This window comes from Acomys minous (genome assembly GCF_964271855.1).
Source record: "Acomys minous genome assembly, chromosome: 3".
NCBI lineage: Eukaryota > Metazoa > Chordata > Mammalia > Rodentia > Muridae > Acomys > Acomys minous.
In genome coordinates this window covers 77,525,557-77,539,421 of record NC_140485.1, presented here as the reverse complement: position 1 = coordinate 77,539,421, position 13,865 = coordinate 77,525,557, and the positions used below count along the sequence as shown (strand labels likewise).

Below are 13,865 nucleotides of genomic sequence, written 5' to 3'. Positions count from 1 at the left end.
TCACAAAAAACCCATATCGGAGCCCTGTGTATGCACTTCACTGGTCCCTACATGAAGATGTTTGTTGGCACAGGGTTGAATTGGGTGACTTAGTGTAGGGTATGATGGTCTTCCTTATCTGGTCCCCCAGTTACTTCCAGGACCCGTCCGTGGACAGTACCTCTTCCCTGAGCTGTGGAGGAACTCATTAAGGCTACTCTGTGTACAGGCTGCAGAAGTCTGAGGTCCCCACACATAGAATGTAGTCTGGTCAACTGCTGCATCTGTTCCTAATCCAGTACAGGCCCTGACAAGGCAGAGGAGTGGGTGGACACAGAGGAGCCTCTGTGGAAGACTTCCAGGAGGGGTTCAAGGTGACCTTGGACCAGCAGAGGCAAGGTGGGAGGGATCTATAACACATACTTGTTTTTGTTTGTTTTGTTTTTTCTTTTCTTTTCTTTCTTTCTTTTTTTAAAGATTTATTTATTTATTATATATACACAGTGTTTTGCCTGCATGTACACCAGCCAGAGGGGAACAGATCTCATTGTAGATGGTTGTGAGCCATCATATGGTTGATAGGAATTGGACTCAGGACCTTTGGAAGAGCAGGCAGCACTCTTAACCTCTGAGCCATCTCTCCAGCCCCCCATTTTTTCTTTCTTTCTTTTTTTCACACATGGGGGGGCGGGGTTCAAGACAGGGTTTCTCTGTGTAGCCTTAGCTGTCCTGAACTCACTTTGTAGATCAGGTTGGTCTCGAACTCACAGTGATCTGCCTGCCTCTGCCTCCCAAATGCTGGGATTAAAGGCGTGCGCCACCATGCCCAGCCTTGTTTTGGTTTTTCAAGACAGGGTTTCTCTGTATATATCCTTGGTTGCCCTGGACTTGCTTTCAGACCAGGCAGGCTCATAGCGATCTGTCTGCCTCTGCCTCCCTGAGTGCTGGGATCACAGGCATGTGCCACCACCGTGCCCGGCTGTTTTGTTTTAGAGACAGGGTTTCTCTGTGTAGCCCTGGCTGTCCTGGAAGGAACTGGCTCTGTAGACCAGGCTGGCCCCGAACCCACAGCGATCACCTGCCTCTGCCTCCCGAGTGTTGAGATTAAAAGTGGGCTCCACCGAGCCCAGCTCACCAGCAGACTTTTAAGGCAGAATGGATGGGCATTCAGGATAGAGATAAGACGGTGGGACGCTCCAGCAGCAGTGGGCCTGGGAGGACTGGGAGGACTGGGAGGGAGGACTGGGAGGATTGGGAGGACTGGGAGGACTGGGAGGGAGGACTGGGAGGTTCCAGACTCAGCCTCTGGCCCACCCCCCCATCCCTCCATTCCCCCTACCCCCCCAGCCTAGCTGGTAACCCCTGAACTAGAGCAGAGGGAGGAAGCAGTACTCCTGATCAGCTGGTGGGTGGGAGTCAGGGCTGGCTTCCCACCAAGCCCTGAGTTTCCCCAGGCCTGGTGTCTGCCCCGAACCCCAGCGTAACTTCTGCTGTCCTGCCCTGGAGAATCCCAGGGACTGTGGCCTGCTGTGCCTCCTCATTTGGGGGAACCATGTCGTGGTTGAGCTGGGGCTGCGGCTAGCAAGCTAGCAAGACCCTACCCAAAGGTCAGTTGTCTGGGAGGCTCTTCAGGCATCCCTAACACGGTCAAGTGAAAAGTAGTCCTCCGCTGAGTTCCAGAAGCTCCCAGACCACACCCAGTACTCAGGATGAGCTAGGCCTTTCAGTGTCACACAGCAGGGTTTGTCACAGCATTGCCCAGAGTCATCTATCCTGAGCATTTCACTACCGAGCAACATGGGGCTCTGAAAGTCACATGATATGCCGATGGCAAGGCCAGGCTCTCCAGGGCACTGAGCCCTCTGTACAGTGTTTCCTCTTTTGTGCTTGGAAATCCCCCAAAAAGGCAGGCCTGTATCCTTGGAGACCTGGTTCAGACCCTCCCCACTCCCTTCACTATTAGGGGGCCCCCAGACTGGTCTTGATATGATAAAAATGCGAATGAGAGGTTATCTTTGTCGGGCTGTGCCAAGGTGTACCCCTGAAAAATTACAAGGAATGGATCTGGTGTGAGGGGTTTAATTGGGGGGAGGGGAGAGGAAACATGGGGGAGAGATAGAGGCAGATAGGCAGATAGGCAGTCAAAGAGATGGGAGCGAGGGCACTGGGGGCGTGGTCTGGGGAGGCTGGGGGCCTTTTTATGCTTAGCACATACCTGGTGGCTTCTTCAGGCGGTAACATAAGCCTGCTGAGAAAGGGCCAATGGAATCGCCTGCCTATGAACAGGTGTCTTGTATACAGTAGGCAGTTAATAAGTTCTTGTGATATAGATTCTAAGTTCTAGACTAGATTCTTTCCCCCTCCCCGCCAAGACAGGGTTTCTCTGTGTTAGCCTTGGGTGTCCTGGACTCACTTTGTAGACCAGGCTGCCCTTGAACTCACAGCGATCCACCTGCCTCTGCCTCCCGAGTGCTGGGATTAAAGGCGTGCGCCACCACGCCCGGCTCTAGTCTCAATTCTGTTATGAATTTGCAATATGATCTTGGACTAGTCACTCTGTTCTCTAGTCCTCAGTTTCCCCGGCTTTAGAAGGAAGGTTTTGCTGGCTCATTTTATGTCAGCTTAGTGTCATTTTGAGAGAGGGAACCTCAATTGGAAAATGGCTCTCACCAGAGCGGCCTGTGAGCAAGTCTGTGGTATATTTTCTTGGTTAGTGATTGGTGTTGGGGGGCCCAGCCCACTGTGGGTACACTCTCCACGGCTTCCTCCATGTCAGCTCCTGCTTCTGCGCTCCTGCCCTGACTTGCCCCACAGATGGACTGTGCTTTGGAATCTGTCTGCCTCCTCTTTTGCTCAAGATTTTATCACCACCGCGCCGCCCCCCCCCCCCCGCCAGGGTTTCTCTGTGTATCCCTGCCTGTTCTGGCTTTGCTTTGTAGACCAGGCTGGCCTCAAACTCACAGAGATCCGCAGAGATCCGCCTGCCTCTGCCTCTCGGGTGCTGGGATTAAAGGCGTGCGCCACCACGCCCGGTTTACTCAAGATTCTTAAATCTAGGAGTGAGAACACAGGGACACACGGTTCTTATGTCACCATGCCAGGAACACAAGTTATCAAGGTGACTGGGCATTGCTAACACTGACCTCGGTCGCCTGACCTGAGGAAGTATTAGTCGGGTGTGCCCACTGTCCAGTTAGCTGCCCTCCGCGTTCTCGCTGGGACAGGATCCGGCACATCTTCCTCATTGGGGGAACAGTAGCATTTTTCTTTTGAACACTCCAACATTGCTGCTTTCTGTCTCCCCGGTGCATCAGTGCCTCGGCCTGTGGAAAATAGGAGGCTACTACAGAGGAGCCAACTCGGGCGTCTGGGTCCTAATCTGAGCGTTAGGGATGCCTGACATCTGCACATCCACACCGCATCACCAGTCATGTTACCGAATCTGAGACTCTTTTCTCATCCGTTCCAGGGAAAGACAGTATCTCACCCTCTCCGAGTGAAGAACAGAGAACTGTTCTCTACACGTAGGCACTGTCAGCGAGCGCATTGTCTTTGTAATTATCACCCCACCCCAAGCCGGAATCCCCCATCCCCACGGCCTGTGCCCTTTCTCTCAGCAGGTTTCTAAGTTGCTCTCACTTGAGGAGGATTCTCTAGCAGACTTCCTGCCTGCCCTCTCTGCCCTCTGGTCAGGCTTGGGCGGGGGTGTGTGTGCCGGGATATCAAGGGCCTGATTTCTTTCATGTGTCTTTACAGACATTCTAGAGGATGAAGGAGGCCTGGGCTAGAGGTCTCCACCCCTCTGCTCTGGGTGACCCTGGTGAGCTGTCTGACCCTCTCAGGGCTTCTCCCCTCTAGGCCCTGAGGGGAGTGATAGGGGAAGCCATTGAGTTTCTTGGTTCTTGGCTTTGGGGGTGGGGGCGCCTGGTGAGACGTGGCGTCTCCCTTCTTTCCTACAAGCAAATCTAATCTTTTTGGTTTCTCCTCCAGCACTGGGAACCCTCATAAATGCTAAACAAAGGTACTACTGAGCTAAATCCCGGTCTTTTTTTTTTTTTTTTTTTTTTTTACATTTCATATTGAGGCAGGGCTGTCACTGAATTGCCCAGGCTAATCTTATCATTGTAGCTGAAGCAGGGACAGATTGGTCTTTGGCCTCAGCTGCCTGCGTGGCTAGGCTGACAGATGAGAGTCCCGTCTGCGTTTGATTCCACGTTTATTCCATCTCTTCCCTGGTCCTCGGAGGGACCTGCTGGTGCTCCCTGCCTCTCGGTGCCCAGCCTCTCTCAATAGTTGGTGTTCATGGCTCTGGCTATTTTCTGGCACACAGGAAGTTGGCCTCATTTCCTAGAGCACAGATCTGTGGTCATGTTCTCGGACACACACACACACACACACACACACACACACACACACACACACACACACCGTAGAAGCCCAGGCATCTGCCTCACCCGTGTTCCTGCCCTCTGGCCTGCCATCAACAGAAGGTTTCCTCTTGCGTCCTTCCCACCTTTCATTTGTCCCTACTACGTTTCTTTTTCTTTCTTTCTTTCTTTCTTTCTCTCTCTCTCTCTCTCTCTCTCTCTCTCTCTCTCTCTCTCTCTTTTTCTTCCCCCTGAGACAGGGTTTCTCTGTGTAGCCTTGGCTGTCCTGGACTCACTTTGTAGACCAGGCTGGCCTTGAACTCTGAGAGATCCATCTGCCTCTGCCTCCTGAGTGCTGGGATTAAAGACGTGTGCCACTATGCCCGGCCCTACTAAATTTCTCTATTTCTCTGCTCTATGGGGGTCTCACTTCTCTTGGGAGGAAAGCAGAGCTTTACACTAGCTTTTTTCTAACACTAGCTGGTCTTGGCTTCTCCTTGAGCTGCAGGAAAGGCCCAAGGATCCTTGGGCCCCACCCCAGGCTCACCTTAGCCTTACCCTTACCGGCTACCTCCTACACCTAGCATAGCACTGTTCTGTGCTCCGCTAACACTGTCCCACTAATAGCCCCAGCTGTGAGAGTGTGTGTGTGGCCCGAGACCTCCACATAGCCCCTCTGCCTGCATATGTGCCCTGACCTACTGTCACCTGGTCACCAACTCTTCAGACTGCACACATGCTGGGTTGCCCCACCATGTCCCTTTAGCCCACTGTGCTTGCCTCTGCTCCTTACCTCAGGCTCTTCTAACTCACTCGGCAGGGTTGGCTTACTCACTGCTGTATTCCCAGACCCAGACCCAGACCCTGGGATCTACTAAAAGCTTAGCGTACCAATGGAAGAGAAATAGGACTGGGGCATGGGGCAGATACTAGGCCTTGCAAAGGCCCAGGGCTGGAATGAGGCACAGCAGAAAGCAGGCTTGACATACAGGCAAGGAGACTTGGCAGGGGCCAATCTGGACAGCCCTGTATAAACTGTAAAGTCCTGGACCAGGGAGGAAAGGCCAACCTCATCTAACAGCTTCAGGCTGGAGCCTGGTGCCTGGAGCCTGCCCACATGCCCCACCCTATCCTGTAGTTTCCAGCCTGGTAGCTTGACATAGAGGGCACACACAGAGGCCATGTAGGGTATGGTGGGGTTGAGTTGAAATCCCTCTGGGAGACTGAGAAGGGTCTGGTTTCCCAGCGACTACTCAGAGGGCATGAGCTAGGCTCAGGCTGGGCTCTGCACATTAGCTATCATAGACTAGGGCCACCAGGATGTCTAGTGAGGACAGGAATCGTGCCTGATCCCATACCAGGGACATCCTTGACCACTGCCATGGGTGTGTGGGGCCAGCATCTATAGTGTTTCCATCCTGTACTCTGTCTTTAGGCTTTTACCTCTATAGAGGGAAAAGGAACCAATGTGTCCATGTTGTGAGTGCATATGTGGAGGCCAGAGCGGGCTGTCCAGTGTCTTCCTTGATTGTCCCTCGCCTTATTCCCTTGAGGCTGGGTCTGTCACTAAACTGGAATGTCACTTTTTGGGCTAGCTGGGCTGGCCAGTGAGTTCTTAGGATTCATCTCTCCCCACCCTCCACCTCTGCAGTTTTACACCTATGAGGCTGGCCCGTGGCTGGCCGGAGATCCAGACTCTGGTCCTCTTGTGTGTACAGCAAGCCCTCTGACCGCTGCCTCATCCTCCACTTTCTGGACGTGCTGTCCTTTTTGACAACATCCACACAGGTAGAGCCTGCCAGATACAGGCAAGATGGCTCCTGCTCGTGACTCTGCTTTTGGAAGGCTGAGACAGGAGGGTTGTCAAGTTTGAGGGAGGCTAGTGTGGGCTACAGAGGGAGACTTACCTGTGGGTGGAGAAGGTTTGGGGAGCGCCTGCCATGTGCTAGTAATTGGTGCTGGGAGACAGCCCCTGCTAATGTTCTAAGTCTGGCCCTGAATGTTTCATAATAATGACATGCAGACATGAAGAAAGCAGTAAATTGCTGATTGACTGATTGATTGATTTTGGGTTTTGGTTTTTCGAGACAAGGTTTCTCAGTGTATCTCTGGCTGTTCTGGCCTTGCTTTACAGACCGGGCTGGCTTCGAACTCACAGAGATCCTCCTGCCTCTGCCTCCTCAGTGCTGGGATGACAGGTGGGCACCACCACACCCAGTAAGTTGCTGTTTTATTAACAAAAAGCAAAATAAGGTACACACTCATTCGTTTGCCAGGCCAGACCCAAAATAATGTACACACTCATTCGTCTGCCAGGCCTGACCCATCAGTGCTCCCACTATATTCTAAAACATGCCGGATTGGTTGCTCCCATGAGACAGACAAATAAACTAAGGTGCAAAGAAGGAGGGTCATAGTCCGCCATAAAAAGTGTTGGGACTCGTCTGTGGATACCATGGCAGTGTGTTTTCCACAGCCAGCTGGCCAGTGACCACTCTATGGGTCTCAGATGGACTTGAGTTGTGCCTCTATCAAGGTCATGTTTAGATGCATATCCTGGGGGTCATGGCCCCCAGGGTCTGGAGGGCCTGGGAGGGTGGGGAAGCCGGTGACAGGGGCAGGAATTCTTGGTGGAGGTTACAGTCTGAGGTGCACAGGGATGGTACAAATAAAAGGTACTCCAAGCTCAATAATGAAGCTGTCGTGCTGCCCTTTTCCTCTGAGAACCTCGGCTGTCACTCTGCCCCCAAAGCTAGAGACAGCTCTAGGAGGGGGGTGGCATCAGCAAGAGAGTCAACACCGCTCTTCATGGAAGGCTGTGAGGACTTCCATGCGCAAACCTACCTCACCTCTTGGCACCCTCATGGGAGCCTTCTGAGGCTGGGTTGTCCTTACCCATTTTGCAGGTGTTGGCATTAGTGAGCCTTAGAAAAATAGCACGCTCTAGGTCATTTGTGTATTTAAAGTGGTACAGTTGAGGCTTCAACCTAAGCCAGTGGCTCCAGAGTTTGTGCTTTGAAGCTTTCTTTTCTTTTTCTAAAAATTTTAACGTACACCTGGTGTTTGGCTCACATGAATGTCTGTGTGAGGGTGTCGGATCCACTGGAATTGGAGTTCAGACAGTTGTGTGCTGCCATGTGGGTGCTGGGAATTGAACCCTGGTCCTCTAGAAGAGCAGCCAGTGCTCTTAACCACCGAGGCATCTCTCCAGCCCCACTTTGAAGCTTTCTTTCGTCTTAGTTCTAGAAGCGCCCAGACCTTTCTGTTGAACTTCTGGGATGGATGCAGTGATATGTTGGCAAATATTTAACAACCAACTCTCTGGAAGAAAAAGCTAAGGTATGACTTGTCAAATTTCCTTATTTCCCAAGTAGACTGTACTTTCTCCCAAGCTGAAGCCAGATGATCAATCTGACATCACTGAATGTGGCACTGCAAGGACAAGACTCAGTAAGTTCTTGCAAGCGGCTGAGAGCCAGGCCCAGCACCTCACAGGAAGAGTGTCCACCCTCCCCCAGCACTGTGTGGCCAGTAAAGGCCTTAAGACAAGTCTTAGGCATAGAGAAGGGCGGGGAAACCTGCTCCTCCAGCCAGGGCCTGCCCACGGGAGTCCTGCCTGGGAAACTGCCGTTAATCTTTAAACCTTGCTACAGGAGTACCCGGGTAGTTTGCTTGCTGTTCATGAGGAACCTGAAGCAATCCCTTCCCTTTCTGGCCTCAGTGGGCTACCCAGGCCACACTTGGCATTCATTAATCAGTGCAGCCCTCAGATCTTCAGTTTGGTCCACTCCCGTTTCACAATAGAGGGGGGTCGGAACAGGAAGCTAATGGGCTGAACACGCCCTGAGGCACCTGGCCTAGATGTGAACTCAGATCAGTCCGACTCAAAGCCTTGCTCCTTCCTGGTCTCCTGGGAGACACCCGGATCGCACCCAGAGGCTCAGGCCTCTTAAATTCTAGGAGCCGAGGGCCCTATCCTTCCGTAGGGAACTCTATCAGAAGCCAGGGTCTAGTGCCACATTAGCTTGCTTGGGTCTCAATTTCCTATCTGTGAGATGGAAGCATTTCCCTGGAGGCAGATGGTGGCTGATAGCTGTTCAGAACCATCTTTCCAGAGGGGAAAGGGAGGAGTGAGTGAAAGATGCCCTCCTACCCCAACCCGCAATGGGCAGGGACAGTTGGCGGTGGGGTGGTCTTTGAGACCAGTGTGAAGCCATACCCAGCCCACCTTGGCTCATCTTCCTTCTCTACTTCCTGTCTGGCTGGTCCTGCGGTCCTCAGTGGCTGGCTACCTGCACACACTGCTCAGCCCATGAACATGACCTCCTAATGCTCTGAAAGTGAATTTAGGCTTTGCCAGATGCTCAGACTCCCTGCCTCCCATAGGCAGATGCTGGAGGTTCTCGCAAGTTCAAGGCCAGCCTGGGCCACATAATGAGCCACTGTTTCGCCTCTTGATACATTTTTATAATGCTGCCTCTCCTCCTCACTCTGTCCCTGTCCCTCCGGTCCCAGTCTCCCGTTAAAGACACGCAGGTCAAGGTTGGTGTGGCGAGTTGCCTCAGTTTCTGCGGTCTGGAGGATAGTGCTAGCCACCGGTGCGTGCGTAGCTCAGGTAGCTAGGGTGGGATCCTAACGTGGTCCCTGGCGGCGGAGCAGGGCGCGTGGCGTGGAGGGCGCCTCCGCGGGCGGAGCTGCGGGGAGGGGGCTGGGTGCGGGAGGCGCGGGCCCGGCTCACGCAGCAGGTCCCCCGGGTCGCCGGCGGGGCCCGGGTCCGCGCTTCCTCCTTTCTCCGGCTCTCAGCGGCCGCGGCCCCTCCTCCCGCGCGCTCCCTCCCCCTCGCCGCTGCCGCCGCCACCGCCTCCTCCCTTTCTCTCGGTCTGTCTCTCCCGGCCCGGAATCCACCGGGCCGCCCCGCCGGAGCGGCTAGGCCGCCGCCCGCCAGCGCCGTGCGCCCCGCTGGGGTCCGCCCGGGCGCATCCGGAGCCCCGTCGCCGCCGCGCAGGTGAGCGCCCCCGCCCCGCCGGCCCCGCGCCCCGCTGCGGGCTCCCGCCCTGCCTGCTCCCTGCCGCGGCCCTCGACCTGCCCGCCTCGGCCTTTTGTTGGGAAGCGTGGGGGAGGCCGGGCGGGGCGCGGGGGGGGGGCACCGGAGCGCAGGGACCCTCGGCAGCGGAATCCCCGGCTTGGCTAGGCCACATCTGAAAACGCGGCCCGCCCGCGATTGCGGCTGCCGGGCCCGGCGCCCCCGGCCCTGAGTGGGCGGTGGGGGTGGGGTGGGCACCGGGGAAGGGACGCCTTGTGTGTGTGGGGGGGGTGGCACAAGACCACCTTGAGTTTCACTGGGGCCTCGGGTAGGGCCTGGTGCTGCCGCCCTGGAAGAGACTGGGCCACCCTGTCCTCAGCCCCCCCAGCCCCCAGCCTCGCCCCTGCACAGGCCCAGCAACCGGCTGGCTCAGAAGTTGGCAAAAGTTTTGGGGTTTCACCAGGTCCGCTTGCCCACCCGGGCAGGTACTGGAGGTGAGTTTGTGCCCTCTTATAGGACCACCACTTGCTGTGTGTCTTGGGGACAACTCTGAGCCAAGGTCCCCCTCAGTGATAGGTGGGCCTGGCCAGGACAGCTGGGCTGGTTGAATGGTGGAGTTGAACAGAGGGGACTCAGCCCGGGTATCCCTTAAACTTCTGGGGCATTCAGATTAGAAAAGTGGACAGAGGCGTGTGAATCTGATGGGCCCCTGAACAAGGTCTTCCCAGCCTCACAGACTGCCCAATAAAGGCAGTGGTGTCGGGATCACCTGGATGGAGGTCAGATTCAGTTATTAAGGTGGGCAAGGGGGTGGGGATGGTGGGAGGGGAGGGTCTCTTCCTAAGCCTCTGGGGTCCAGGCATCTAAGGTTTCTTGTGTTGCTGAGGGATCTGAGCCAGGAGCAGCCCTTTGAACGCCTCGCACCAGCAGCAGCAGGGTTCCTCAGGTGACTGCACTTGGGCAGCTCAGGACTTGGCATATATGGATGGGGGCGGGGGGGGGGGCTCAGTAAGTAAGTGCCACCCTGGAGCCTGCACAAGATGGCTGGGGTGCCTGTGGCACATCTGACCAACTGCAGAATAGGGTAACTCTGTGCCTCCGAGGGTACCCTAGGAGTCCCTCCAGAAAGAGATAACAGAGCATCCTCCAGCGGCCCACAGCTGTGTGGATATAGTCAGCTCTGGATCCCCTTTGGCCTCAGTCCTGTCAGAGAGGGATTGATCATTGGGGTTGTGAGGGAACTCGGTGGTAGAGCCACTGGCTTAGCCTACCCAAGGCCCTGGTGCTAGCCGCAGCATTCCAGGACGGACAGATAAATCAGTAAAGAATATGAAGAGGTAATGACCAGGGCTGCTGATGCCCACTGAACTCCTCCTGGGGACGAACTGGGGCCTAGACTTCTGAGGAGCTGTCTGGCTGCCCTTTAACCTGTGGTGACAGTGTGGTTTGGGGTCAGGCACAAGGCATTGTTGGGAGAAGGCTCCCTCCATATGTTCCCAACCTGGCAGAGCCATAAGGCCCTGCTGGAGATGGGGGGGTGTGCCCCAGTGAGGCAGACTTTCCACAAGGGGAAATGACTTATGGTGTGTCACCACCTCTCAGCTGCTGACCTACCTGCATCCTGGGGTACACACTAAGGATGAGTTCAAGGAACCCCCCTCCCCCATCCCCAGTCTCATGTTTATGCTTGTTCTTCCAGCCTTAGGTCAACCCTGTCTCTCCCACTCCATCTTCTCCTGTCCCCTGTTGTGTCCTTCCCTCCCCGTCCCCAGCCTTCAGCACGTAGACTGGCTCCTCCTCGGACTTCTTCTGTGGTTGTCATCTGAGGGGGTGGGGTGGGCACGGGGCACGTCTCGGTTCTCTAAGCCCCAGGATCTTGGGAGGACATGGTGAAATGATTTTTTTTGTCCTTGCTGTCCATTCGGTCTTCTGCAGACTTTAATCGTGCATTGAGCACTTACTATGCACCGGGGCCTGGGAACTTTGTTGAGCAGCTTTGCGGGGAGGTGGAGCAGACAGCTTCCTGAAGGAGGGGCCTGAGCTGGGGGGGGGGGAGGGGGGAAGCAGTGTCCGGCCAGCCAAGAATGCAGCTGGACCAGTGTTCTTCCTCACTGCTCAGAAGGTCATCTGCCTGGGGACTTGCTGGGAAACTGTGAACAGGTCCTTGGCTTCTAGAAGCTCTGAGCATGGAGGCTGAGCCAAGGAGCAAGGAAGTGACCAGATAAATGAATATATAATCATGGCTGTGATAAGGGGCAAGGCCTGAGGAACAGAGGAATCCTGAAGGGAGGGTGTGGGCGGTGCCTGGGCATGAAGCTAGGGAAAGGTGTGCCAGGCACAGGGAGGTGTTAGGTGCAAAGGCCCTGAGGTGGGGGTGTATGGCTGTTGTGGAAAAACAAGGGGAGAGCTACGAGAGAGGACGATCCAACAGGGCCTGCTATCAGTAGGGCTGGTCTCTGTGTCGGGGGGGCCCAGAAGCCTCGAGGAAGGTCATGTCCTCCATTTTTACACAGGGAGCTGATGGATGCCCCCCCCCCCCATAAGAACCAGATTAAGCTGGAGACCAAGGCACAGAGCTAGTGGAATGGATTGTAGTCTGGATTCCCATATTCTGTCGGGGGCCTGATCAGGTCTCATGGAGGAGAGGAGGCCAGGTATGAAGCTAGGTTTTGAGGTGCTGTAGGAGTTCAACCCAGAAAGTCAGAGGCAGTAAGAGCCCAAGATCAGGAAGCGCAGTGGTGCAGGGTTAGGGGGGAAAAGCCTGGGAGTGAGCTGGAGAGCAAGAGTGGTCAGTCAGGAGACTGGAGGTCATGCTTGCGTGTCTGCTAGGCTAGCGTTCAAGTTCTGGCTGCTGACCGTTGACCGCTGACCGCCCCATTTGCCGTACGTCTTTGGGTCCTTCGCTGTATCTTTCTGAGACTTGGCTTCTTTATTAGAAAGAGGACCAAGCGTCTCTCTCTGTTTCCAGCTAGGGTTAAGGAAGGCCCTGTACCGGGCATTAGTTATTTTACAGAGGAGGGAACTCTCTGTATGCGGATGCGGCATTGGGCAGTCCGTTGGTATCTGTGCGTTCAGCCTTGCCATCCGTGTGGCCATGGCCTCCAGTGGGTGTTGGCATGGGTCTGAAGGTTCCAGTTTGGGCAGGACTTGCCTGGAAAAGGATGTTGATAGTAAAAGACATCAGCGTGCTGGGTGGCCGTGAGCCCTGCCCTCTCTGTGACAGAAAGCTGTGCGCAAGAGAAGATGGTCTGGCTTTGTGGATGTAAACTGTAAGACCTCCTAAAGAGAAAAGGCCCCTTGCCTAGGGTTTCCCAGGTGACAATCGTGGATGGGCTGTAGGGCACTGAACTCCACAGTTAGAATTTAGTGCTACTGAGTCTCAGAGCCCTGCAGAGACCCTGTGTGGAGACCCCACCTGTGAACCTCTCAGTGTGAGGTCTCCCTGCCTCTCTGTGACCCTTCAGACTTCACAGCCCCTCATGCCTCCTGTGCATTCCTCATCTCCCTGGGGGAGCAACTCTCTAGATGTCTGGGGAGAGGTCATCCGTGAAGTGGGCCAGGTGACTTGCATGTCCTTTGCATGGCCATGGGGGACCTAACACATTCATGACTTAATAAGTGTGAGCAGGGCAGAGCCAGCTAGGGGCTGAGGGCTTGTCTCTGCCAGCAGTTGGCCCTTGCTCTGTGACAAAGCCAGGAGAGGCTGAGATCCCACAAGCCCTCATTGGAGCTGCCTCGCCACTCTTGCGGGGGGGGGGGGGGGCGGGCTGTTGTTCAAGGCCTCATTCCATTGGTAAGCCCTGAGTCAAATCACAGCCTCTTTGCTATGGTAACCCCAGTAGCTTAATCTACTGACGTTCAGGGTACATTATATATATTTTCCATTTTCTGGCTCAGGCAAGAAGTCCTGACTCCAGTCTCACAAGCTGAAGTACTGTGTGGAGACGCGTTCTGAGGTCCAATGTTTGCTTCATGGGAAACAGTGCTGTGATAGATTAGTAATGTCTGCTCTGGACGGACGCTTAGGAAGCATCGTCTGTGTGCTCTGAGTTTGTCATTCCTGATCTATCCAGACCTTCTCTTCACTATGGGGAAGTGAAGGACAGATTGGCCATGTTAGGAAGAAAATGCTAATGTCTTTTTTGATGTAGGACGGTCCCCACCAGTCAGTCAGCCTGCCTGTGACCACAGCACTGCCAGGTGTCCTCACTAGAAGGCTAGGCAATTAGGGAGGATCCCAGAGCAGGAAGCCAGAGAACTCCTGTCTCTTCACTCCCTTGCCATAGGACTTTGGGCAGATGACTTCCTCCTAGGACTACTCAAACGAGTTCTAGAAAGGAGAAGCCAGAAGCGAGAAGAAATGGGACAATCGTGGTATGTTTCTTCCGGTTCTGTCCCCAGTGTCCTCAGGATGGAGCTTTATCTTTCTTTGAGAACCTGAGACAGGGTCCTAACTGGAGTTGCGTGGGGCAGGGGCTGGCCAGGATGATATGGGT

General features: G+C 54.8%; 1 protein-coding gene across 11 annotated transcripts in view; it reads left to right on the top strand.

Moving 5' to 3' along the window:
• Window positions 1-8,870: 8,870 nt before the first annotated feature.
• SRC (SRC proto-oncogene, non-receptor tyrosine kinase) overlaps window positions 8,871-13,865 on the top strand; it is a 45,584-nt gene continuing 40,589 nt past the window's right edge. For 7 of the 11 annotated variants that reach the window (XM_084777235.1, XM_084777244.1, XM_084777241.1 and 4 more), the window contains exon 1: window positions 9,060-9,351. The gene's annotated coding sequence lies outside the window, so the exon portion shown is untranslated. Of the gene's footprint in view, window positions 8,945-9,059; window positions 9,352-9,701; window positions 9,864-13,865 lie in introns of those variants that run through there. The other 4 variants (XM_084777242.1, XM_084777240.1, XM_084777243.1 and 1 more) reach the window with 4 other exon arrangements.